General features: G+C 45.1%; 1 protein-coding gene and 1 pseudogene across 1 annotated transcript in view; both read right to left on the bottom strand.

Moving 5' to 3' along the window:
• The window catches only part of LOC138293369 (cytochrome P450 2J2-like), a 296,940-nt gene that overhangs the window by 261,189 nt on the left and 10,232 nt on the right, over window positions 1–25,519 (bottom strand). The window lies entirely within an intron of this gene.
• On the bottom strand, window positions 1,426–25,069 carry LOC138293802 (ribonucleoside-diphosphate reductase subunit M2 pseudogene; annotated as a pseudogene).

Here is a 25,519-nt window from a genome sequence, read left to right as displayed (position 1 = left end):
GCAGGAAGGGATACCTTCCTGCACATAAACAATCAAGGTCTTTTGTTCTTTTTATGTGGGCTGCAGAATGCAGCACACATAGAAAAAGCAAAAATGAGGAGAAATAAAAGTATTTCTCCTCGTTGCGCCATGCTAACTCCATTCCTGGGCTGGTGTTACTTTTTGGCGCTGCTTCAGATTTACGGCTTAACGCCACCTTGTAAAATTGGCAAAAGGCACAGCGCCACTTGTGCGTCACATAAAGTGACACTCTGGTGGCGCTATGCCCCTATGTTTTCAGTCCATGGCTTTTATGAAACATTTTATCAACTGAAAGATGGCCCCATGCACTAAGCCAAAGTAGGAAATAGAGGTGGGCAAGCCAGCAAATTAACAGAGTGAGCTGAGTCAGAGTCCAGCCAAAGTTCTGGCGTGGCTCTAAGAGTATGTGATGAGCAAAGCCACAAAAATGTTTGGCATGTACATCATGCAACGAGCATAATATAAAAATAAAATGCTGTCTCTTCAAAATTCAAGAAAGTGTATTCTTTTAACTAATGGAAGCATTTCACCTTAGCACATCAGATGATATCACTGCCCAGAAAGACATTTTTTGAATATGATAGTTTGTATTCATGAACTTGACATTAGCGAGCCAAGAGGCAAGTCAGTAGTCATGTAAACCCTAAACATGGCCTAGAATCTTATAACTGGAACAACCTTATAGTGTATTAAATTAAACTCAAGTATGTAAAAATGCTTTCATATCCGATAATAAAATGAAACTAAAATAAACTGTGATTAGCAGAAACACACAGTTTGGACAATTGGGAAAGCTGTTGTGTAATATTTGGTATTCCCATTGTATTGTGTATCCCCTACTCTGGCAGACTTCGGAGATCTTGCCTACTGGACAGCTCGGGTGGGCCCACAGCAGGCCCACCCACTTCAGGAGAGGTGAACCTCGGCTTTAGCAGGCAGAAGCAGCAGCGCTCCGAGCAGAGCTGCTGCGGGAACTAAACCTGAAGCTCTGCTTGCCAAGTCTATTTTATTAAATAAAGTGCCACGTTTATGTACAAACTATTTAAAAAAAAGCAAAAAATAAAACTTAAAATCTGCAAGGCAGAGCAGAGATAGGGTTTAAGACACTGTCAGCGACATTGTAAACAAAACCACGACTTGCAAGCTTAAAACACATCATTACCAATTCTCGTACCTGTACCAGTTAGCCTGCATACTGGTCTCAAATCACAGAAATGAACTGGTCCCAAGTTGCAGTTACTGATTTTGTGCAGAAAGACTTAGAAATACATCAAGCCCAATATATACACCGCAAGTCCCTGAAGTCAGACATGCTGCATTTCATGGCAGTAGTGCATGCTGATCAACAAGAGCTGACTTAAGGCGTGTTCTCCAACAGTTAATAGTTGTTTCTAGTTTTATCATTTAGAAGTCAGCATCCAACATGAACAAATTATCTGATGGCTTTGACATGACACTCATTTTTTTGTATTCGCCCACTCGCTTCTCAAAAAAGTTTGTTTTTCCTTCCAGGGATATATTCACCATAAAGTCAAATGGATTGTCTGCTTTGAATGCTAAAGTCCAGCTCCAACAGCAGTCGATCTGCTGCAAATTCAATGTACTGCTTCATTAAAGTGCAATTCATACAATCAGGTTTACAGGAAAGCCTCCCTTAAAATATTCCTGTTCTATCCCGAAAGCATTAGTGATAAGCTCCATTACTCGTTTCTGTGATGGTTTCTTTACCGGGTGTTTGAATACAAGACATGCAAAATCACAATGCAAACCCTCATCTCTGCTGATTAGCTCATAAGGAAATGTAGGTCCTGGCATAAATTTGCTTTTCTTGAGACAGAATATAGATGAAAATGAGCCAGAGGAGAAAATTCCCTTTAGTGCCACAAATGCACCACACATTCACCATATGTAGCTTGTCTGTCTCCATTCCAATACATAGCCCACTCAGCCTTCTTTTTAACACAAGGTAGGGTTTCAATGGCATTGAAGAGAAACTCCCTTTCTTTGGAATCGTGTGTATCAATAAGGAGACTGTACATTTCGGAGTGTATGTTCACAAGGCAATTTGGAAACCGTAACAAGCATTGGCAAAGCCAATAGGTCTCGCCTACACAAGAATTATTGGCTTTGGTAATGTTTTTTGCCATGTTGTACAACAGTGTGGCTGCTGTTCAGCATGGCTAAATGTTAGAGGCATATGTTAGAGTTGAGTGGGGGAGTAGAGTGTCAGAGTAGATCTGTTGGAATGTCAAAGTGAAGTAGGAGGAGCAGGTTGTCGTAGAGTTGAGTAGAGGGGAGCAGAGATCAGTGGTTCAGTGGCAGAGAGTGTTGTAGAGTTGAATGGAGTGGAATAGGGTGGACTGGGTTGGAGTGGATTGAGGTAGTGCGGTAGGCTGGACAGGATTAGAGTGAGGTGGATTGGGGATGAGTGGGGTGGATTGAGTGGAGTGGGGTGGATTGAAATGGGATGAGGTGGATGGGATTGGCGTGGATTGGAGTGGGGTGGATTAGATTAGACTGGAGTGGGGTAGATTGGATTGGAGTGGGTGGATTTGATTCACTGGATTGGAGTGGGTGGATTTGATTCACTGGATTGGAGTAGGATAGATTGGACTGGAGTGGGGTGGATAGGATTGGAGTGGGGTGGGCTGGATGGTTTGGAGTAGGGTGGTCTGGATGGATTGGAGTGAGGTGGATTAGATATGATTGGGATAGATTGTGGTGGATTGGGGTGAGTGGTATAGATTGGAATTGGGTGGGGTGGATTGGAGTGCAGTGGGGTAGATTTGATTGGAGGGGAGTGGGGTGGATTAAAATTGGGTGGGGCGTGTTGGATTTGATTGGGGTGGATTGGAGTGGGGTGGAGTGCAGTGGGGTACGCTGGCTGGAATAGAGTGTGGTGGACTGAACTAGGATGGTTATGCTAGATTAGAGTGGAGTAGGGTGGACTGGAGTAGGGTGGATTGGATTATAATGGGGCGGGTGGACTGGATTAGGATGGACTGGATTGGGGAGCATCAGGTTGGGGCAGATTGGATTGGGTTATGTGTGGTTGGGGTGGTGTGGAGTGGACTGGAGTGAGGACAATGGATTAAGTGGGGTGGATTGAACTGAGTCAGGTGGATTAGGGTGGAGTGGATTGGATTGAATTTGGTGGATTTGGTGGATTGGTTAGGGGTGGGGTGGATTATATTGCACTGGGGTGGGTCGATTGGAGAGGAGTTGAGTTGATTGTGGTGGATGGGACTGGAGAGGGGTAGACTGGATTGGAGTTGGTTGGACCTGAGTGGGGTGGATTGGATTGGATTGGACTGGTTTAGGGTGGATTGGATAAGTGTGTGGTGGATTGACTGGAGAGGAGTGGACTGGATTCAAGTAGGGTAGATTAAGGTGGTTTGGAGTATGGTGGATTGACTGGAGGAGGGTGTATTAATGTGGTTGTATCGGAGAGAGATGGACTGGGGTGGTTATAAATCGATTGTATTGGAGTAGGTAAAATTGACTGGAGTGGGGTGGTATGGACTGCAGTGTGGTGGGTTACATTGGAGTAGGGTGGGTGGATTGGGGTGGAGTGGATTGGGGTGGATTGGACTGTAGTGGGGTGGATTGGACTGGGTGGGGTAGATTGGACTGGGGTGGATTGGATTGATGTGGGATGGACTGGATTGGTGTGGGGTGGAGTGGATTAAAGTGGGGTGGGTTGTGGTGGAGTGGAGTAGGGTGAATTGGGTTTGAGTGGGGTTGATTGGATTGGGGTGAGGTGAGGGACTGGATTTGCGTGGGGCAGATTGTTTTTGATTTGAAGTGGGTTGTATGGGATTGGAGTGGGGCAGGGCGAAGTGGTGCAGGTTGGGGTAGGGCAGGCTGTTTTGAATTAAAGTGAGGCAGATTGGAGCGGAGCAAATTGAAATGGATTGGAGTGGGGCAGGGTGTCTTAGGTTGAAGTGAGGCAGATTGTTTTGGATTGGAACAGGGCAGATTTGAGTGGAACAGACTGCCTAGGATTGGAGTAGGAAGACTGGAGTGGGACAGATTGTTTTTGGATTGGAGTGGGGCAGATTGTATTAGCATGGATTGAAGTAGGGTGTACTGGGTTGGTGTGGGGTAGATTTGTTTAGAGTGGGGCAGATGGGAACGGGGTTAATTGGGACGGAGTGGGGTGGACTGGATTGGGATGAGGTAGATTGGAGTGGGACGTATTGTTTTGGATTGGAGTGGGGCAAATTGGATTGGGACAGATTCTTTTGTAGCGGAGTGGGGCAGAATGGATTTGGGATGATTGGGGTGAGGTGGATTGGAGTGGGATGCATTGTATTGGAGTGGGACAGATTGTTTTGGTGTGGAATGGGACAGATTGTTTTGGAGCAGAGTGGGGCAGAATGGATTCAGGAGAATTGGAGTGGGGCAGATTGTTTTGGATTGGAGTGGGACAGATTGTTTTGGATTGGAGTGGGACAGATTGAGTGGGCAGATTCAAGGAGGACAGGTTATTTTGGATTGGAGTGGGGCAGATGGGAGTAGGGCAGATTGTTTTGGATTAAAGTGGGGCAGATTGGAGTGAGGTCGGCTGAATTGGGGCAGATTGTTTTGGAATGAAGTCGGGCAGATTGTTTTGGATTGCAGTGGGGCAGACTGTTTTAAATTCGAGTGGGGCAGATTGGAGTGGGGTAGATGGGAGTCGGGAGGATTGTTTGGAATTGGAGTTGGGCAGATTGTTTTGGAGTAGTGCAGATTGTTTTGGATTAGAGTGGGGCAGATTAGATTGGAGTGGGTTGGGAGGATTGGAGTGGGGTGGGTAGGATGGGGCTGGGGTGAGCGGTTTGGATTGGAGTAGGATGGATTGATGTGGGGTAAAGTGGGGTGGATTGGGGTAAATTGTAGTGGGGCGGATTGGAGTGGGGTGGATTGGGGTGTACAGCACGATTATGTGTTAAGGCATCATTTAATAAATTACACATAATAAAGAAACAACGTCGCATTGCAATATTTTGTGGAAGATACTCTTTTGAGAACCACACCTATGACCAAAAACAAAATAAAACATGAGAGGAACGTGAGAAAAGACAAGTTGGCAAAATAAGACAAAGTTAGCTATAAAAGAGAAACCTTTGCACATTTTTGGCCCTGCTGGGAACATTTTTGCCTGTCACAAGCCTCCTGTTTGCCGAGCACTAGAAATTAAAAAGAACAAAATAGTACCTCAATCACGTCGGGAGCAGAGGACAGGCACTGATTAAGTTAAATCAATCAGTGTGTTATATTCTCCTGTGTGGACCTTATATGTAACAGGAGAAATGTTGTCTTTCCATTGTGTTTAGTTTGGAATTAGAATGTTAATGGGTGTGCATTCTTCTGCGAGTCAGTTGGCTCTGCGGCTGGCTGGGGGAAGGTTCACGCTAGTCTCAGTTACAATAAATATTCTTTTATACAAATCCTTGTGGTGTGCGGAGTGGCTACTTCATTTTACGATGAGTGCCAGGCGCACTGAAGTTTGCTGCAAGCAGCAAAGAAAACTGAAGACTCAGCGTGTTCTGATAAAAGCGCCCATCTTCATATTGGCTTGGATAGGAAGCGGGTGAAGAGATTCTGACGTTGGGACATTACGGCGAGTAGTTTGTGTTGCCGTGTTTACCCTGTTTAATATATTTAATAGGGTATGTGTTGCCTTACCGCGCGCATCACAGCGGGTGTTTATTTATAAATACCCCATCGCGTGCATCCTCGTGTGTCAACAATCCACTTCTCAGCACGCTCACCATCATTGTTGCTGTGTGGTCCTCGAGCTTAAGCTCACAATCTGGATCGGTGTGCCTGTGTAGCAACTGCCACGCGTCAGAACCCAGGTGGGTGTGGCTGATCGTTCGGTCTGAAGATGCCGTGTGTGTGTGCATGTCGTCATTGGAGGAACACACACACTGAAAGACTGAAAAAGGATTACATTTTTAACTGTGCTTCTCTATGGAAACAGAAACAGGACTAAAGTAACATTGGTTTTTAACACTCAGAAGGGGACTCTAGTTACTGAGTTTACTTGGAGTTTTGTTACACATTTCATATTTTATTTGGTGTGCAACTGTAACAAACAACATGGCATCTGCAATTAATATTCCTCCTGCATTGTTAGACCAGTAAGGGCAATCAATTATACAATGGGAGGAATGGATAGATATTTTGGAAAATTATCTGGTGGCTTTAGATGGCCAATCCCTTTCATCTAAAAGGAAGAAAGCTTTGTTGTTAAGTACTATTGGCAAACAGACACACCATATATTTAAGTATTTACCTATTATCCAAAGAGAAAATGAGCAACTTATAGAAATGAATATGAAGAAGCAAAATTGTGTATGGAGAAAAGATTTGCCAAAGAGGAAAATATTGTAATGTCATAATATAAATTTTACACAAGACCTCAAAAAATAGGAGAGTCATTGGATGATTTCATTTCAAGTCTACGAGAGTTGTCGGTAAAGTGCAAATTTGGGCCCATGTCTGAAGAATTAATTAGGGATCAATTGATAGTACAGTTTAGAAGCAAAAAAACACAAGAATGGTTATGAGCAGCAAAAAATCCATCACTCAAAGATGCTATAGCGATTGCTGAAATTGTTGAAGAATCTGAACAATGTATGAAAGAAATGGGAAAAAAGAGAATATGGGTGGTGATGGTGAAGTGGCAGTCGTTAGCAAGAAAAATTATTCTCCTATTCCATCATCTAAAGAGTCAAACAGAACTCAAAGGTCTTCTAAGACTAAACCACACTCCAAGTGTGGAAGTTATGCACATTCCAGGGAGGCAAAATGGTGCTTTGCGATAAATAAGGATTGTAGCAAGTATTGTCGCAAGGGACATTACGCCCATATGTGCAAAGAGAGACACAATACATGGGTGGCATTCACAGATGATGGTGTGGAGGAAGACTACGGCAAGGATTGTGTATTGATAATAGAACATGACGGTGATGATAAGGGCAGAGGCATGAGATTAAAAGCATCTTTTGTGATTGCAGGGAAGGAGGTGGAACTTATGGTCGACTCTGGATAACTTTACACTATTGCTTCAAAGAATTTGAGGGGAAAAATGTGGCCGGAAAAAAATGTGTTGCCGAAAGATATTAACCCAAGGGGATATCAAGGTGCAACCATAAGTATTTTGGGTTATTTTGATGCATCTATTCAAGTCTCGCTACACTGAAGGGCAAATGTATGTGGCCGAGGACGGACCACCCATTCTTGGTTAGGTGCATCAATATGACTTACATATTGTGATTGATCCACATTCCGAAGACCAAGTGTTGATAGTTGGGGATGAGAGTGTAGAAGAGATTGTGGCAAGAGCGAAAGACGTTTTAAATAAAGAATAAGTGGGGATGTTGAAAGGTTATGTACATAAAATAGCATTGAACGAGGGTGTGGTTCCAATAAAGCATAAAGTGAGGAGGGTTCCAGCAGTACTGAGAGAGGAAGTGAGGAGGATGTTAGATGATATGTTCAAAGCTGGTACAATTGAACGAGTTGAAGCCTCTCCATGGGTTTCTCCGGTAGTTATTACTAAATAAAAAAGATGGAAAGCTGCGGTTTTGTGTGGACTTACGCAGTCTGAACCAGCATATTGTGACAGACTCTTTTCCCCTTCCTCACATTAACGAGTTGCTGTGACTACTCAAGCGGGGCAAATATTTCTCCAAGCTTGATTTGAAAAGCATATACCATCAGATAAAATTACAAGATGAATCCTGTGCTCTCACCAAGTTTATAACAATGGAGGGCACATTCCAGTTTGCAAGGATGCCTTTTGGACTGTCTTCAGCAGCGAGTGTGTTTCAAAGAGTTATGGCGCAAGTTTTTAAAGGGGTACAGAACGTAACATTTTTCCAAGACAATATACTGATTTTTGGTCAGACTGTCAGAGAACATAACGTGACGTTAGCTGCTGTCTTGGACAAACTTAATGGGGCAGGCCTGACTTTAAGGAGAGATAAATGCACGTTTTTGGTACAGGAAATTGATTATTGGGACACACAATTTCGGGGGATGGAATCGGCCTAGGGCGGATTTATTGAAAGCCATCAGAGATGCAACCGCTCCTTGTGATAAATATCAGTTAAGTTCGTTTATGGGTCTGATAGAGTACTATAGAAAGTTTTTTGACAATTTTGCATAAAAAACGGAAGGAATGAGAGTGTTGCTGTGAAAGGGTCACACGTTCAGGTGGGATAGTGCTCAACAGGTGGTGTTTGATGCTATAAAGGAAGATGTTTGCAAAGCAGGTATTTTAATACCCTTTGATGTTAAGAACAAAACCATAGTGACTGTAGATGCCAGTGCAAGCCTAGTAGGGGTGGTTTTGTGACAAGTACGAGGGAAAGGAGAGGGCACTGTGGCATTTTCTTTGTGTTCTTTGACAGAAAGGGAGGTAAACTACTCTGTAATAGAACTGACCACAAGCCTCTAGCCAAGGTGTTAAGTCCTGGAGGGATGGGCAAAGGTTCGGCTAGATTAGCAAGATTGGCTTCAAGACTTCAAGAGCATCGGTTTAGAATAGAACCCATTCCAGGTTGGAAGAATGTTCAGGCAGATTGTCTTTCAAGGCTATCGGTGGATTGGCAAGACATGGGTAAGGAGGACATTATGAGTAAAGAACAAGAAGGAGCTGTTGCTTGATTTGCTGAAGTCGAGGAGTGTGGTGCAGGAACCTTTACAGCGCACGATTGGGAGTTACTTATGAGAGAGGATGTAGTTCTCAAAGGACTAGTGCGTATGATAAGGGAAGGGAAAAGGCGGGAGAGTACAGTTTCTCCTTCCTTGAGACCTTTTCTCAAAGTAGTGGATTAATTGGCTATTGTGGATGGGAGTATAATTATGAGAAATGTGTTCCCCCTGAGGGCCTTCAGAAGAAAATAACTGGTTTAGCTTGTCAGGGTCATTTAGGGCAAACCATGACAAAAAAAAGATATTGGTGGCTAGGAATGGATGATATGATTGCCGAATGGGTAGAAGACTGCTCGGTGTGTAAGAAAAGTGAGAAAAGGTTGAAGAATGGGACGTTAAGTGTACAGGGCCTCTTGGCAGATCCTGGTTCCCCTTGGAGTACAGTGTGTTTGGATTTCATTGGCCCTTTACAAGGGCTAAAAAACATTCTCAGAAATGCAGCTGTCATGGTGGATGTGCACTCCAGGTGGGTTGTGGTAAAATTTCTATCAGAAATCACTACCAGGAATACCATTCAGATGTTGGAAGGTATGTTCCAAAAGGAAGGTTTCCCACATGTTTTAATAACAGACAATGGGACGCAACTCACTTGACATGAAATGAGGACTTTTTTAGAGCACTGTGGGATTAAATATCATCGCACCACATTGTATAATCCCCAGGCCAATGGGATGGTAGAGAGAATAAACCAGGTGGTTAAGGGGACGATAGTGATGACCACGCAGTGTGACAGGGATATGGTTAGAATGGTGAATGAGATGGTGTGGGCTGATCGCATCACGATCAACAGGGCAACTGGAGTTTCTCCCTTTGAGAAGATGAGGGAAAGGAAACCTATTTCTAAACTGTTTCCTGCATGGAAGACCAGTGATTTGGGTGTGAATAGTGAAGATAAGGGAAGAGAGGTGGGGATTGAGGATGGTAAGGACAGGAGGAGTAAAGATGTCAAAGAGGGTGATTTGGTGAAGATTAGGCATGGCAGGGTGTCTGATGGACTTTCTAAATTTTGGGGTCCCTTCAAAGTGAAAAAAGTGAGTGAAGGGTATGTGGAGTTGGAGAATGTAAACAAATGGAACAAGAGAAGGGTAGCATTGTATCAAAGAGGGGGTGATAATGCCAAGGTTGGGAGCTAAGGAGGATGGTGGGTTCAATAGTTTTATGATGATGAATGATGAAGAGTTGATGGCAGATGGTAGAGGTAAGAATGACGTGATGTGAGGAGACTGGGAGTAAGAGTGTTGGTAGAGAGAGAGAGAGTGCAACTCCTCTCTGTCAACTGAGATGGGTGAGTTTTGTGGTCAGAGGAATTATAAACCACCACGTTATTTAGAAGATTATGTACATAGAGTGTGAATATTTAAGACTAGGGTTGTTTTGCAATAACATGCTTTTATTTCTGTATTTTTTTTTTTTCATTAACATGTTTTATTTCTGTGATAATTTGTTGGTTTAGATGTGGAAGGAGGGAGATGTGTTATATTCTCCTGTGTGGACCATATGTGTAACAGGAGAAATGTTGTCTTTCCATTGTGTTTAGCTTGGAATCAGAATGTTAATGGGCATGCGTTCTTCTGTGAGTCAGTTGGCTCTGCGGCTGGCTTGGGGAAGGTTCACGCTAGTCTCAGATACAATAAATCATCTTTTATACAACTCCTTGTGGTGTGCGGAGTAGCTACTTCACAGTGCTTGATCCCTGCGTGACTGAGAGGAACGGAAATGATGCCAGGGCTGAGGTTAATGCATTATAAGGCTGTAAAGAAGAGTGTCATGCAAGACAACAAATGGTAAGCGACAGGCGGGCTCCAAGCCCTTTACTGTACACCAGTGGTTCCCAACCTTTTGACTCCTGAGGACCCCCACTGCATCATTACTGGAAGCCGGGGACCCCCAAGCAATATGTACAATTTAAATTTCAAACATTCAAACAGTAATGCACAATAAATAGTACACACCACCAAATACTCAAATTACTAAAGATATAGGGGGTCATTCTGACCCTGGCGGCCGGTGACCGCTAGGGTCACCGACCACGGGAGCACCGCCAACAGGCTGGCGGTGCTCCCAAGGGCATTCTGACCGCGGCGGTTCAGCCGCGGTCAGAAAGGGTAAACCGGCGGTCTCCCGCCGGTTTACCGCTGCCCCCGCCATGGGGATTCAGACACCCCCTACCGCCATCCTGTTCATGGCGGGAAACCCGCCATGAACAGGATGGCGGTAGGGGGTGCCGCGGGGCCCCTGGGGGCCCCTGCAGTGCCCATGCCAATGGCATGGGCACTGCAGGGGCCCCCGTAAGAGGGCCCCACAAAGTATTTCAGTGTCTGCTTTGCAGACACTGAAATACGCGACGGGTGCAACTGCACCCGTCGCACCCCTGCAACTACGCCGGCTCAATTCTGAGCCGGCGTCCACGTTGCAGGGGCATTTCCGCTGGGCCGGCGGGCGCTCTTTTGGAGAGCGCCCGCCGGCCCAGCGGAAATGTTTGAATGGCCACCGCGGTCTTTTGACCGCGGTGCGGTCATTTGTCGGCGGTACCTTGGCGGACAGCCTCCGCCGTCCGCCAAGGTCTGAATGACCCCCATAATTCTTTTATATTGAAAAAATATGTAAAAATTGAAACATTTTATTGGGAAGGTTGGCACTGCATCTCGGCAACTAACTTTTCAATGTTTAGTTTTATTTAGGAAAGGTGAATTCTCAGGTCAGATTCTTACTTTCCGGGTGATTTCTGTTATTATTTTTTAGGTAGCAAGATCTGAGAAAGCTTTTTCACATAAATATGTAGTGGGGAAAGGAAGTAAATCATAAGGGCCTCCTTCTCTCCCAACCCTCTCTGTCACATGTAATTCATTTGTTTTATAGCACCTCTCATACCACTGTCAGACCACTTTACAGGGGGCTACAGGTGTAGGATTCACATGTCATCTACACTGGTAGGCATTTTCTAAGAATGCTTGGTCTGGAGAAGCACAAACTCAGGATTCAGAACACAATGCAGTTGTTAGCATTGTCTTTAATGATAAGAATATATTTCTACACAAGCAAACCTTTTTTAGCACCATAAGGAAAATGAAAGACTAGTAAAAAAAACAACTTTCTAATGTGTGCCCTGCAGTTTGCATGCCGCTCTTTAAGGGCAGTTAATAGTTCACTGTGCTAGATTACGAACTGCACAGTAACAAAAGAATCTCTGTGACAAAAGCAGTAACCCACTGTGCCATCCAGTACACATCCATTACTGTTCTTTGCAAGATACATGTCCTTTGCTGCAGGCATATTAACCACCTGCGCTACTTTAGAGTCAAAACTGCCACTACCCTAAACTCTCCTTCCTTTTCAGCAGGTACATTAATCACTAGCGTTATCTTGACGCTTTTATTTTTGCTGCACACAGAGCTTTGCAGTGCTTTTAAAACTGCTGAATAAAGGAAGTAATAAAAACATGCACGTGTGTGTCAGAGGCCCAGGTCTGCGGACCCCCTGGGAATGTGTCACGGACCCCTGGGGGTCAGCGGACCACAGGTTGGGAACCACTGCTGTACACAACAGTCTCGCAAGCAAGACGCATGCGTTAGCGCATATACTTGCAGGCTTGATCCTAAAAACTGCAGGCTTCTGTGACTTGCACTTCTTGACTAAAATGTTTAGCCAGGTTTTCGTTTATAATGCCATTTCTGGCTGCAAAGAACGCCAAGACATGGAAGATTAAGTATCGCTCGCCGGGCTTCAGAGATTCCCAGCGCTGCAGGTCTTTTGGAAGATTAACCTCCTCTGCTGTCCAAAATGAGGATTCGGCTTTTTTGTACATCTGCTAAATGTTTTGATAGTTGATAGGGAAGATGACAAAAGCGTTGAGGGTTCTCTTTAAGCAAAGGCTCCTCCTGCACCTCCGACAGCCAGCTCACTTTACTCTTCACCGCTTCCTTCTCGGCTTCATTGAAGATGTGTGGTGCTGTCTTGGTGGCCAGTACCCGTGTGCTGCAGAGGGTGGGTTCTGTGTTTTCCTTGTCAGTCAGAGCCAAACTCTTGAGAGGGGACAGACCCATGTTCTCGTTTTTAACAGACAACGGGCGAAAAGTATGTAGGGAAAATTTTGCGTTGAAATGCAAGCGTGGAAAAAAAATAAAACTGTGAGAGAACAGCAAACACCCCTGATGAGGAGGATGTGAATGGACCGTTAGTTTATTCTGCCATGAATTCTGAGTATTTGCACTGATAGCCTCAAGATATTGATTAAAAGTAAAACAAAGGAGAAAAATAAACGAAGATCTTGAATGCAAAAGGAAAAGATTAAGAAAATTGAACAAAATTAACATGAGGAAGAGCTGATAAAAAAGAGCAGGGGGAACCATCACAATAATTGAAAAGGCAAGGAAATTTTGCAAACACCAGAGGGAAACAAGGGATATTTACAGGTCTGTAAAAGAACGAGAGAGAAATGAAGAAAGAAAACATTTTGTCTTTTTAAAAATAATATGTGTTTAAATCTTTGAAGATACTACAAGGACAGAAGCAGCAAAAGCCTTCCATATTTGCACGTAGACGTGTCTGGTGATGATATCCCATAGGACTCTGACTCCCTATTGAACTCAGAGATGATGAAAATCAAACAACAAACATTGTGTAGTCTGATCAAAATTCAAAGAAATATATTTCATGAACAGATGGAAGGTTACACATCAATAATCCACATTATAGCTCTGTACTGAGAAGAACTCAGTAAAAGTGATTTTTAAACATGACATTTAAACATGGCTGTAGAGCCATTCCTGCCGCCTCCTTACAGCAAATGTGTACTTGGATACTTTTTTGGTCAGAAGCAGTCTACATTTTAAATTACCTCACATTAAGGCACTTGCTGTACAGATCACCGTGCAATCAAATTCTCAGGTTTAACATTGATGAGATAACTATGAATGTTCATTCACTTGCCGAACAGATCTGTGTACAATCTAGTTACAGGTTTTATCATAAAATAGTATCAACCGCTCACCAGGTCTTGCCCCCACACTACTAGTAGAGGGCATGAACCCCCCACAAGCTGCTTACACGTTGATATGTATGCTGCGTTGTATACTAAACTGTGACCCGAATCCATTATTGTGTATTTATTGTATTTTTCATGTTAAATAAACAATAAAATAATTAAAACAATAAAATAGCATTAAGGATTAATATGCTTGTTACAAAGCAATGTGCGTAACTTGCAAGTATATATTTTTGCGTGGCAGATTTGTATTGTGCATAGACAGCTCAGTGGGTTACTACTTTTTTGTTGTGACCCTTGTATTAATAAGTGCATCCTAATTATGACTCAGACAGATGCACCTGACATTCTTACAAAGCACACATATGCCTTGATTTGGAAACATCAACCCCAAATGGTAAATGGGCCAAACATCTACCCCATCTACCATCAAACATCTATGCTAGTTTACCTCATGAGTAATTATGAAGTGACAAGGTCTGTTAGACCTGTCAGCCGTCGGGTGGTCTTTCCCCAAACATTTTGCCTTTCCCCTCCATTTTTCCTGATCTCATTGGTGCCGGCCTTATGACTCTGCACACTTTACCACTGCTAACTGGTGCTAAACTGCATGTGCTCACTCCTTAAAACATGGCCACATTGGCTTATCCCCAATTGGCATATAGTAAAGTGGCACTACCTGTGCCCGTGGCCTGTAATTTAAATGCTACTAGTAGGCCTGCAGCACTGATTGTGACACCCCCTTAAGTAGCCCTTTGAACATGTCTAAGGCCTTCTATCGCAGTCTGTATGTGCTGAATTAAACTGCCATTTCGACCTGGCAAAATAACCCTTTTTCCAGGACCAAACCTTCCTTTTTAATACATATAAGACACCCTTAGCTCATGGTACAGTGCATTTAAAAAGCAGAACATTTACTTTTAAGTTTTACATGTCCTGGTAGTGAAAACTCCTAAATGTGTTCTTCACTACAGCCAGACATACCTCTCCCATGGAATAACTTAGGAGTTTCTTTATTAATAAGCTCTAATTTCCAAATGGGAGCAGGTACCCAGTTTGTGTTTGGTGGTTTTGGAATTGTAAAGAAAAATGCTAACATATGGTTAAGTCAGATTTTAAGTTACAGTTTTGAAAATGCCACTTTTAGAAAGTCGCCATTTTCCTGCATTAGCCATTTAGTACCGTAACAAGTCTCTTGGTCACATGACTGGGTGTAGCTAACAGATGGGCTTTGTATGTTGCTGCTTCACAGCCACAAACAATAGAGAGCATATGTGTGCTTGGATGGGCCACCACTGGCAGTATGGGAGGACTGACCTGGACCCAGCCCTACTTATACTTGAATAGGCTATGTCCTGACTCCACACAAAGGGCTGCATACCCCCTGTAGTTAGTCTGGAGCCAGGGCAGAGAAGGCAAGGTACTTTGGATTTCAAAGAGAAAACTCTAGAAGCTCCTCCCCACTTCGAAGGCACAACTGGATAAAAATACTGGACCTCAGGCACCAACTCTTCAGTACACTTCTGGACCTGTGGCTACTCTGCCAGGGAGGAGGACAACTGCCCTTCTGACCTGCTGCCCTCTTGCCTGGATGAGAAGGACTGGATCTGCATCTGTTGAAGCTGGACCCTAAAGTGACGACAAGGGCTAGTTGGCTGTCCTGTTAACTTCAGCTTTAGAGACAGAAGGCTCCAGTTATCTTGAACTCAGCACCTAGATTGCAACATCTGAGTCTACCCAGCCACCACAGTCCTGGACCCTTGTAAGAGGGCCTAAGGTGCTCTGTCAGCCTCTGTGGATCAAGTGGAACAGATGCATCTCTGCTTATTTGCGGCGCAACTCACAATGCTGGGCAAACCAGGATTTTAGGTACTTTGTTCAGCTGGCCTTACTGGGTCCCAGTAGCTGGCCCACGCTCCATCACTCTTCACCGGGAACTTGTGACTGTTCCAGATACCCACAGATAGCGCTTTGTGCTTTTTATTGCTATTTTTACTGAAATTAAACCTCCCTGTCTCAGGTTCTATTGAATGGATTATTGCTTTTTTTCTTCTTGTTTTATTTATTAAACTGGTGTGGGATCCTGCCCTGTGCCATCTATCTGAGGGTTGAGCACAGGTTAATTTAGGGTTTGCTTGTGACTTCATTCTGTGAAGAATTGTGGTTGCTGCTTGAGAAGAGTTTCACCCACCTCATCAGGTAACCCAATTTCTTATAAGCTCCTTCTAAGATGCTTAGAAATCAACTCAACACCTATATAAAAAATCAATAGCATCAGAAGTGGGGTTGAAAAATATATTTTTTTTAAGTGAATTTAAAGCTTGATCTGCCCTATTTTACACTATTATCAAAATTTCATCCTGTTGACATTAAGGCTCTAACTAAACTGGTTTTGAGAATGAAACTTGGTTCTCTGTTAGACCCCCCTCCCTCCCACATTGGGAAAGCAGTTATGGTCAGTCTCATAATGACTTTACTGAATTCCTCTCTCAATCAAGGTACCTGTTGGGAATGGCCCTCTCTGCAGGGTCACTGACAAACTTTTTGCTTTTACCCTCTCATGTTTTCTTCGTTTTTGTTGGCAATAGGACTCTGTGCACTTTAGCACTGCCAAACAGAGTGAATGTGTTTGTGCTTGCTGCTTAAAACATGACACAATTGGCTTACACCTGATTTGTACATTTAAAGTGCATTTAAAGCTTGATCGGCCCTATTTTACACTATTATCAAAATTTCATCCTGTTGACATTAAGGCTCTAACTAAACTGGTTTTGAGAATGAAACTTGGTTCTCTGTTAGACCCCCCTCCCTCCCACATTGGGAAAGCAGTTATGGTCAGTCTCATAATGACTTTACTGAATTCCTCTCTCAATCAAGGTACCTGTTGGGAATGGCCCTCTCTGCAGGGTCACTGACAAACTTTTTGCTTTTACCCTCTCATGTTTTCTTCGTTTTTGTTGGCAATAGGACTCTGTGCGCTTTACCACTGCCAAACAGAGTGAATGTGTTTGTGCTTGCTGCTTAAAACATGACACAATTGGCTTACACCTGATTTGTGCATTTAATTTATTTGTAGGTGCCTGGTGTATGGTGCTAAATGTACTCAAGACATGTAAATTAAGGGGTATATTTATCAAAGGTTTTGCACCCACGCAAGGGGGACACAGGGTGACACAAAAACTAGAATGAGATATACCAAGCCATGCAAGGTCAGCTTGCGTGGTCCTGTGTGGCCTTGCATTTCTCTGTCCCACGGAGGCATTCCATTGTGGAGCATGGGTGTTCCCGTGCACCCACCCATGAATTTTGGTGCATTCCCAGATTTACCATGAGTAGTTTGCCTGGGAATGCGTCAAAATGCTACGCCTTCCCAGAGGAGGCATAACAAGGAGAATTCCTCCAAGGATTGTTTTTGTGCAGGAAAAAGTGTCCCTTCCTAAATAAAAACAATTCGGCCTGCAACCAGGCCCCTTTTGCACCATGGTTCCAGGTGTCTGCGTTGGTGCGAGGCAGCCACAAGTGCACCATCACAAGGAAGGAACAGGAATGCTCCATATAATGTTAAATATGGCACATTACTGGTCTCTGCTTTTCACACCAACTCAGTAAGGTGTCTTGGTGTGCAGAGTGACATTTTGAGAAATCTGGCCCTAAATGCTGTCAGGGGGTCTGCAATGCTCAATGTGCCACCTACTAAAGTAGAACTTTGAAACACATCTCAGGCCTGCCATTGACATTTGAAACTATTTATCCAACCTGGCAAAATAAACATTTTGCCAGCCCTAAACCTTAATTTTTATTACATATGTCATCCCATGTGTAGGCACTAAGAAGCCCATAGGGCAAGGTGCATTGTAATTCAAAAGTAGGGCATGTGTTTTTAAGTTTGATATGTCCTGGTAGTGAAAAACTTCTAAATTAATTTTTCACTACTGCAAGGCCTGTCTCTTCCAGTGGATAACATAAGGTAACCATATTATATTTAATATGGGGTAACTTTTGATTGGTAACAGGTGAAAATGTCAAGTTTGGACTCAAATGAATTGTGACTTAAAACCCACTTTAATGGTAAAGTTGGATTTTAAATCGAAATTCAGAAAATGCCACGTTTAGAAAGTTGGCATTTTCTTGTCCTATTTGGTGCCTTTTGCTAGTGTCATATGATTGACAGTAGTTTAGCCATTTGGATTTGTATATTCCTCCCAGTGAGACAAAAGGGGATTAGGTGTTGGGAGGTTGGGCCATCCTGCCAGGATAGCTGGGGGTGGAGTTGTTCCCCGCCCCACCTACACTTCAAAAGGGCTCCTTCCACCGTACACACACAAAGAAAGCTGACACTGGTCTTTTTCACCCCAGAATTCTTTGAGCCTTGGCAGGGTAAGGGAAGAACTTTCTAAAACCAGAGGTGTGGGTAGTATAAGAAATTCTTCTACTTCAGTGGCCCGCACTCGGTATAAATATTGGACCCTCGGAACATCTTTTCAGTACGCTCTGAACATGTGGAAGAGCTGCTCCTGCCTATCCTTAAATCTTGGGACGTCAAAAAGGTTTACCAAAAAGCACCAGAAGAACCAACAGAAGACCAGTACTTACTTGCCAGTCGATCTACTCAAGGTGCACTGCCAATCAGTATGACTGCAGTAGCTTCCGCTATGTTATTTACTACTACAGCAAATACTGCTCATGGGGACCTCTTGATGATGGCATCTGGCCTTGTGGAGCCCTCTTCGGCTACAGCTTGAAGCTTTGTCCCACTGGAGGTTTTTGACGTCCAGGCCCAATCCACCTTGTGTATCTGACGTGCTCCATCACAATCAACCTTAACTTTTGACTTTGTACCGGTCTTGCACCACTAAATACTCTTCGTTGGCACTTTGATCTTTAGGTGCTAGATTTTACTGAAAACTTTAAACAAATAATCATAACTTCAGTTGTACTGACTGGATTTGGACACAGGGTGTGCTTGCAGCAGAGGCAGGAGAGGTAGAGGAGTAGCAGCATCAATGACCCAGGATTACAGACAGTCAGGCAGAGTGAAGCAGCGGCACTACCAGGCCATCCTGGGTCAGCAGGCAGACTGCAAGGCCAAGCTGGAGTGTGCCCCAGCTCCCCAGTGGCTGGGGTTGCAGTTGCATTTGTTCCACTGGTCCTCACCAGTTATGTTCATTTTGTCCTTGGGACAAGTAGGCCCAACCCCCTGCAGCACAAACCCTTTGGCTGCCAGTTTACAGAGAAGGGACTGTCTGTAGTTGAGGTAATGTGTGTCTCCATATGTTAATGGTGTTCAAAACTGGATTTATGATTCATTCATTAAAAGCCTTTATTATTAGGGTGAGCAGAGTAAACTAACTTTGCAAGGCTACACTGCACTACTGTAAGTGGTTCCAGTAAAAAAAAAAGTGTATAATCATTTGAAAAGTTTAACAATATGAGGCTAAGTATAATGTTCCCAGAATGCTCTCTGATTAGATGCAAATGTTTGCAGAAGCTTGTAAGCCAGAGTGATGATTCTTTGCTTTCATAATAAAATGCTCAGAAAAAAAAATACAAGTATGAAAAAGTGTTTCGCTACTATGAAATTTTAGGTGCTATTTCTTTGAAGCGTCATTTAGCAAAATGTGTTGATGCAAGCTGGTATTTCCCAAAAATATTTCTAATGGAAAGTCAGTGTGACTATTTTCAACAAGTTTATGGGAAGCATGAAAATAAACAAGCACTGGCAAAGCCAACCGATCCGACATTTGTTGTGAGTCTTTTGGTTTCGTCAATGCATGCCTTGTTTTGTCATGGCTTTTGTAACACTTTATTGTTGTGAGAGCTGCCAGGCCATCACCATTGTAACAAACACTAGCAAAAAAGTTTTTTTGATCGCAAAAAGCACACATTGCCACCAGTGGTGTAACAAAGGCCCCATATCCCCTGAAGTGCAGGGGGACCCCTCCAAGGGACCCCCTTAGCACAGCACCTACCCTGAGTGAGTCTGGGGGGCCTCCAGTTTTGTTACGCCACTGATTGCCACAGTAGTTCCTGGCACTGAACAAAGCTACTTTGTGTGCCAATATGCTCCTTGCAGAACAGCAGAATGTGATCACTCACAGTAAAGCCAGTAGATAGATAGATAGATAGAAATTTAATAAAAACAAAAATGTCTTGGTCAACGCCAGACCTAATTAGGGACCCAATTCTTAAAGAAAGTCACAAAAGTGCACCCTTGCAATATGTCTTTGAATTAGTGGCTTTAATGAATTCACAAAAACTTACAGAAGTAGACCAGGAAGTCGTACTCCTAGAAAATATTTGTGAACTGTTTTAGCACAAAAAATATGCATGTGTAGATTTGCTTATGCGAAAATCTATTGAGCGTTTACATGTTCACGTTGACTCCAGCCATTTTTTTTTCTCAATCTTGGAAGAACTTCTACTTCTGCCATTGTCAGGAGTAGATTACCAACCTTTCTCAGTATGGGAAAAGATTAGAGAAGAGCTAGTGAAAGTGACTATCCTTAAAACATGCAAGTTAGTAGGTTTGCAGACTCAAAGGCATTCCAGCCTTGGAACTATTGCTTACTGCTTCCTCCAGCCCCAGTATGTAGATCTACTGAAAGGTAGCAAAAAAGGACATTGCTATAGTAGGGATTGAAATTGCTAGTATTCAAAACCTACTATAGTATTAGCGTTGGTATGATTAGAGAGGGTATTATCAGAGGTCTTACATAATGAGATTGCTGCCATACTTTGTCACCGTGCTACATGGCACCAAAGGGACAAGTAGATTTTTTACAGGACAAGTAGATTTAAGAAACAACCTGTGCCATGGACAAGTAGATATTTTATTAAATTCCACAGCCCTGTGTATACACTGCCCGCTTTGCTCCAGCTCTGCCCCCGCTCCTGTTTTTAGTTCTCCAGCTGTCTAGCCTCTGCAGTCCTGCAGCCCATTTCAATACTGTGAGACTATTGTTTAATTCTGCAAGTCTTCTATGTCGCCACGGCTGCCATGGTCTTGCCTGCAGCCTACTTTTACCATAATCGCAGCACTAATATTATCTCCATAATTATCATGGCTACTGGAGACAACCTCACTTAAATCTATTTCACAATATCAGACTAACGGGTGGGTTTCGTGGGCTAGGACATACGTCTGTGGTTGAGCTCCAGGGGCTGTGGAAGGAGCCCATTTAAATGGGTGCAGCTTGTGGACCTGGTATGCCCGCCCCGCTTAAACTGGAACTCTTTTCAGATCCTGGGGATAAATCTGTAGCCACAACAGGGTAACAGCATTGATGATGTCTAGATGGATGTTTTGGATGTACCAAAAGAGAGAAGAATCAATCAATCAAATTTCTTAAGCGCACTACTCACCCAGTAGGGTCTCAAGGTGCTGGGGGGGGGGGAGTTACTGCTCGAAAAGCCATGTTTTGAGGTGCTTTCTGAAACTTAGGAGGTCCTGGGTCTTGCGTAGTTTGGTGGGGAGAGAGTTCCAGGTTTTGGCGGCAAGGTGGGAGAAGGATCTTCCACCTGAGGTGGTGTGTTTGATGCGGGGGACTATTGCGAGGGCGAGGTCGGCGCAGCTGTCGAGTTGGGTTGTAGAAGTTGATTCGTTCGTTGAGGTAGGCCGGTCCGGTGTCATGGATGGCTTTGTGAGCATGGACAAGGATTTTGAAAATGATCCTTTTGTTGATGGGCAGCCAGTGTAGTGATCTGAGGTGGGTGGAGATGTGTTCGTGGGGAGGGAGGTTGATGATGAGCTGTGCGGCTGCGTTCTGGTTGCGCTGGAGTTTTCTCTGAAGCTTGGCTGTGGTCGTTGCGTAGTGGGCGTTGCCGTAGTCCAGTCTGCTGCTTATGAGGGCGTAGGTGACCGTTCTTCTTGCTCCTAAAAGAATCCTTTTGAAAGTCTTGCGTAGCATGTAGAGGGTGTTGAAGCAGGAGGATCATATTGTGTTGACTTGCTGAGTCATGGAGAGAGATGAGTCCAGTATGATGCCGAGATTGCGTGCATGGGTGGCGGGTGTTGGGGTGGTCCTAGGGTGGTGGGCCACCAAGAGTCGTTCCATGCTGTCTTGTTTGGACCGAAGATGATGATCTCGTTTTTTTCTGAGTTAAATTTGAGGGGCTTGCTGTCATCCAGTTAGCGATGGCGAGGAGTCCAGCGTGTAGGTTATTCCTGGCAATAGATGGGTTCCTCGTGAGGGAAATGATGAGCTGGGTGTCGTCAGCGTATGAAATGATGTTGAGGCCGTGGGGGCGGATGATGCTGGCGAGTCGAGCCATGTAGATATTGAAAAGGGTGGGGCTGAGGGAGGATCCTTGGGGGACCCCACAGATGGTCTTGGTGGTTGTAGACCGCAAAGGAGGGAGGCGAACTCTTTGGGTTCTTTCGGAGCAAAGGAGGTGAGCCAGTCCAGGGCTTTGTGGCCAATTCCGGCGTCGAAGAGGCGTGTGCGGAGGGTTTGGTGGCATACGGTGTTGAAAGCTGCAGAGAGGTCTAGGAGGATGAGGGAGACGGTTTCGCCCTTATCCAATCTGGTCCTGATGTCATCTGTGCAGGCGATGAGGGCGGTTTCGGTGCTGTGGTTTTTGCGGAATCCAGACTGGGAGACGTTGAGTATGTTGTTGTCTTCCAGGAAGTGGGAGAGTTGTTTGTTTACTATCTTCTCTATGACCTTCGCGGGGAAGGGGAGTAGAGAGATAGGTCGGTAGTTTGTGAGGCCTTCAGGGGCTGCTTTGGGTTTTTTGAGAAGAGTGTGCTTCCAAATATCTGTGAAGGTTGCGGTCTCTTAGGCGCTGTTGATGACGGCCCAGAGCTGGGGAACGATGATTTGGCTGGCCTTGTTGAAGATGTGGTGGGGGCAAGGGTCTGTTGGGGAGCCTGAGTGAATGGAGCTCATGGTTCTGCTGGTTTCTTCATCATTGGTGGGGGTCCAGGTGTTCAGTACGTTGGTGCGGTGGGGTGCTGTGGTGTTGGCTGTGTAGGTGGTGGTGATGTTGGGTGATGACGGTATGAAGCTGTCGTGTATGTCTGCGATCTTGCGGTGGAAGTAGTTGGAGAAGGAGTTGCAGAGGTCTTGGGAGTGTGGAGGGTCGGTGGCACAGGATTTGGGTTTGGTGAGTTCTTTGATGATGGCAAAAAGTTCCTTTCTGTTGTGTCCGTTGTCGTCTATGCGTTCTTTGTAGAAGGATCATTTGGTGGTTCGGATGAGCTGGTGATGTTTGCGCATGGCAGATTTGAGGGAGGAGAAGTTGCTCACTGAGGGTTCTTGGCGCCAGGCTCAATCAATTTTTTGGCATTCTTGTTTCGAAGACTAAAGTTCTGCAGTGAACCAGGGGGCCGTCTTGTTGGTGCAGTTGTTGATGGTTATTTTGAGTGGGGTGAGGGAGTCTGTGCATGCTTCTAGCCATCGTGTGAGGTTGAGGGCAGCGGCGTTGGGGTCGTTGGTACTGTGAGGTGGAGCTTGTGCGATTATGGAGATCAGTTGTTCTTTGGAGATCTTGTTCCACTTGCGGTAGGGGGGAAGGATGTTGTTGGTAGTGGGCTTCAGGAAGGAGAAGTGGACGCAGTGGTGGTCAGTCCAGTGGAGTTTGGTGATGTGGGTGAAGGCGATGTAGCTGCTGGAGGAGAAGATAGCATCTAGCGTGTGCCCGGCTGAGTGGGTGGGTGAGGTGACCAGTTGCTTGAGGCTGAGGTTTGTGAGGTTGTCCAGCAGGGCAGTGGAGTTGCAATCGTGGGTGTTCTCCAGGTGAAAGTTTAGGTCACCGAGGAGTAGGTAGTCCATGGAGGCGAGGGCGTGGGAGCTGATAGTGTTGGCGATGGTGTTACAGAATGTGGGGCGGGTCCTAGTGGTCTGTAGATGAGGGTTCCTCTTAGGGTGGTGTTGGCGTTGATGTGTACCTGAAAGTGTAGGTGTTCTATGGTGTCTAGGGTATTGGTGTTGATGGAAATCTTGATGGAATTTCTGTGTATTATGGCAATTCATCCTCCTGGTTTGTTGATACGGTCTCTACGGGTGATTTTGTATCCTTCTGGGATGGCTGTGGCGATGTCGGGTTTGGACGAGGAGTTCATCCATGTTTCAGTGAGGAAGGCGATGTTGGGAGAGTTTGTTGTGAGTAGGTCCCAAAGCTCGATGGCATGCTTGTGGACTGAGCGGGTGTTAAGGAGGATGCAGTTGAGGTGATTGGGGTGTTTGGTGTTGTTGTGGTGCTTGTTGGTGTGAGTGCAGGAGAAGTGGCGTGAGTGGCATGTGAAAGGTCTGTGGGTGTGTCTGGTGTTGGCCTGGGAGCAGGCGGTGTGCCGGCCGGGGTTGAGAGCAAGGAGCTCTGTGGAGAAGTAATGGGGCTTGAGGGTGCTGGAGGAGCGTGGACCAGGGGGACAGGTGCTGGGCACGGTCCAGGCGTGGACAGGCACAGACTGGCTTGCCTCTTGTGTGCCTCCGGTGCCCCAGCGGCCACCATTAAGAAGGGGAGGTGGGAGGGAGGAGCAGCTGGGAGGGAGTGGCCAATGGGGGCGTGACTGCAGGGGATGCAGCGGGCAGGGTCGGGAGAACCGTCGAGCCGGATTTGTAAATGGGCAAAAACACAGTGAGTAAAACGAAGCAGAGCAGAAAATGGGCACAGGTAAAGTCAAAAACAGAGCATGAAACGAAATACAAATTACAGAAATCAAATACAAATTACAAAATACGAAATACAAGGGATAAAGTACACTAGATACACCTACCACTAGGCACCAGGGATGAGGCGCAGGCGGGTGCCTGCGGGCGGTGGAGGGCCATGAACTTCTTCTGCAGTAAAGGCGAGGTCAGGGACACGGAGGAAGGCTGGTGGAGCTGTCTGCAGTGTTGAGTGTTGAGTGTACTGGCCCTAAGGCAGGTCAGGCGCTCACATTCGGCACCGTGCAGCGGCCGACGTTAAGAAGGGGAGGTGGGAGGGAGGAGCAGCTGGGAGGCGGGAAGGAGTGGCCAATGGGGGCGCAAGGGGGGCGGGGCCACAGGGGACACAGCGGCAGGGTAGGGAGAACCGGCAAGAGTCGGATTTGTAAACGGGCAAAAACACAGTGAGTAAAACAAAGGGGAGCAGAAAATGGGCACAGGTAAAGTAAAAAACAGTGCATGAAACGAAATACAAATTACAGAAATGAAATACAAATTACAAAAAACAAAATACAAAGTATAAAGCACACTAGATACGCCTACCACTAGGCACAACGGATGAGGCGCAGGCGGGTGCCTGCGGTTGGTGGAGGGCCTCGAACTTCCTTCTGCAGTAAAGGTGGGGTCAGAGGCACGGAGGCAGGCTGCAGTAGTTTTACCTGCTGTGTGCTCGTGCCCCTCCAATAGCTAGGAGGTGAGGCAGCATGGTAAGGTGAAGCAGGCCAACTTCAATTTGATACTGTCCCCTTACAGGACGCCTATCGAAAAATTTACAAGTAAGAATTTCGGGAAGCAAAACCCCCGGTATTAGGCCTTTGGCTCTGTTTGTGGAGCCGTGAGGAGTGTGGTGCCCGGAGAGGGGTGGCTGCCAGACATCAGATACATTGGAACCATCAAAGTCCTGCAGAGCCCAGAGTGAGGGGTGTGCGACGAAGGAAAATAAGTCAAAGTAAGGAGCAAAAGTGCAAGTACAAGATCCAATGCAACAAAGTAAAATAAGTCAAAGTAAAGAGCAAAAGAGTAAAGCACAAAAGCCAAGGAGTCATAATCAGGAGTAAAGTAAGTGTGGAGAGGTTTATCACTGTTACTATTGGCAGCCTTTCAAGCGTCACCATGTAATTAATAATCTCCGGTGAGAACCACTTTATAAGTTTGG

The sequence above is a fragment of the Pleurodeles waltl genome, chromosome 4_2 (genome assembly GCF_031143425.1).
Source record: "Pleurodeles waltl isolate 20211129_DDA chromosome 4_2, aPleWal1.hap1.20221129, whole genome shotgun sequence".
Taxonomy (NCBI): domain Eukaryota; kingdom Metazoa; phylum Chordata; class Amphibia; order Caudata; family Salamandridae; genus Pleurodeles; species Pleurodeles waltl.
Note: the sequence above shows the minus strand (reverse complement) of the source record. Positions and strands in the feature narration are given on the sequence as shown.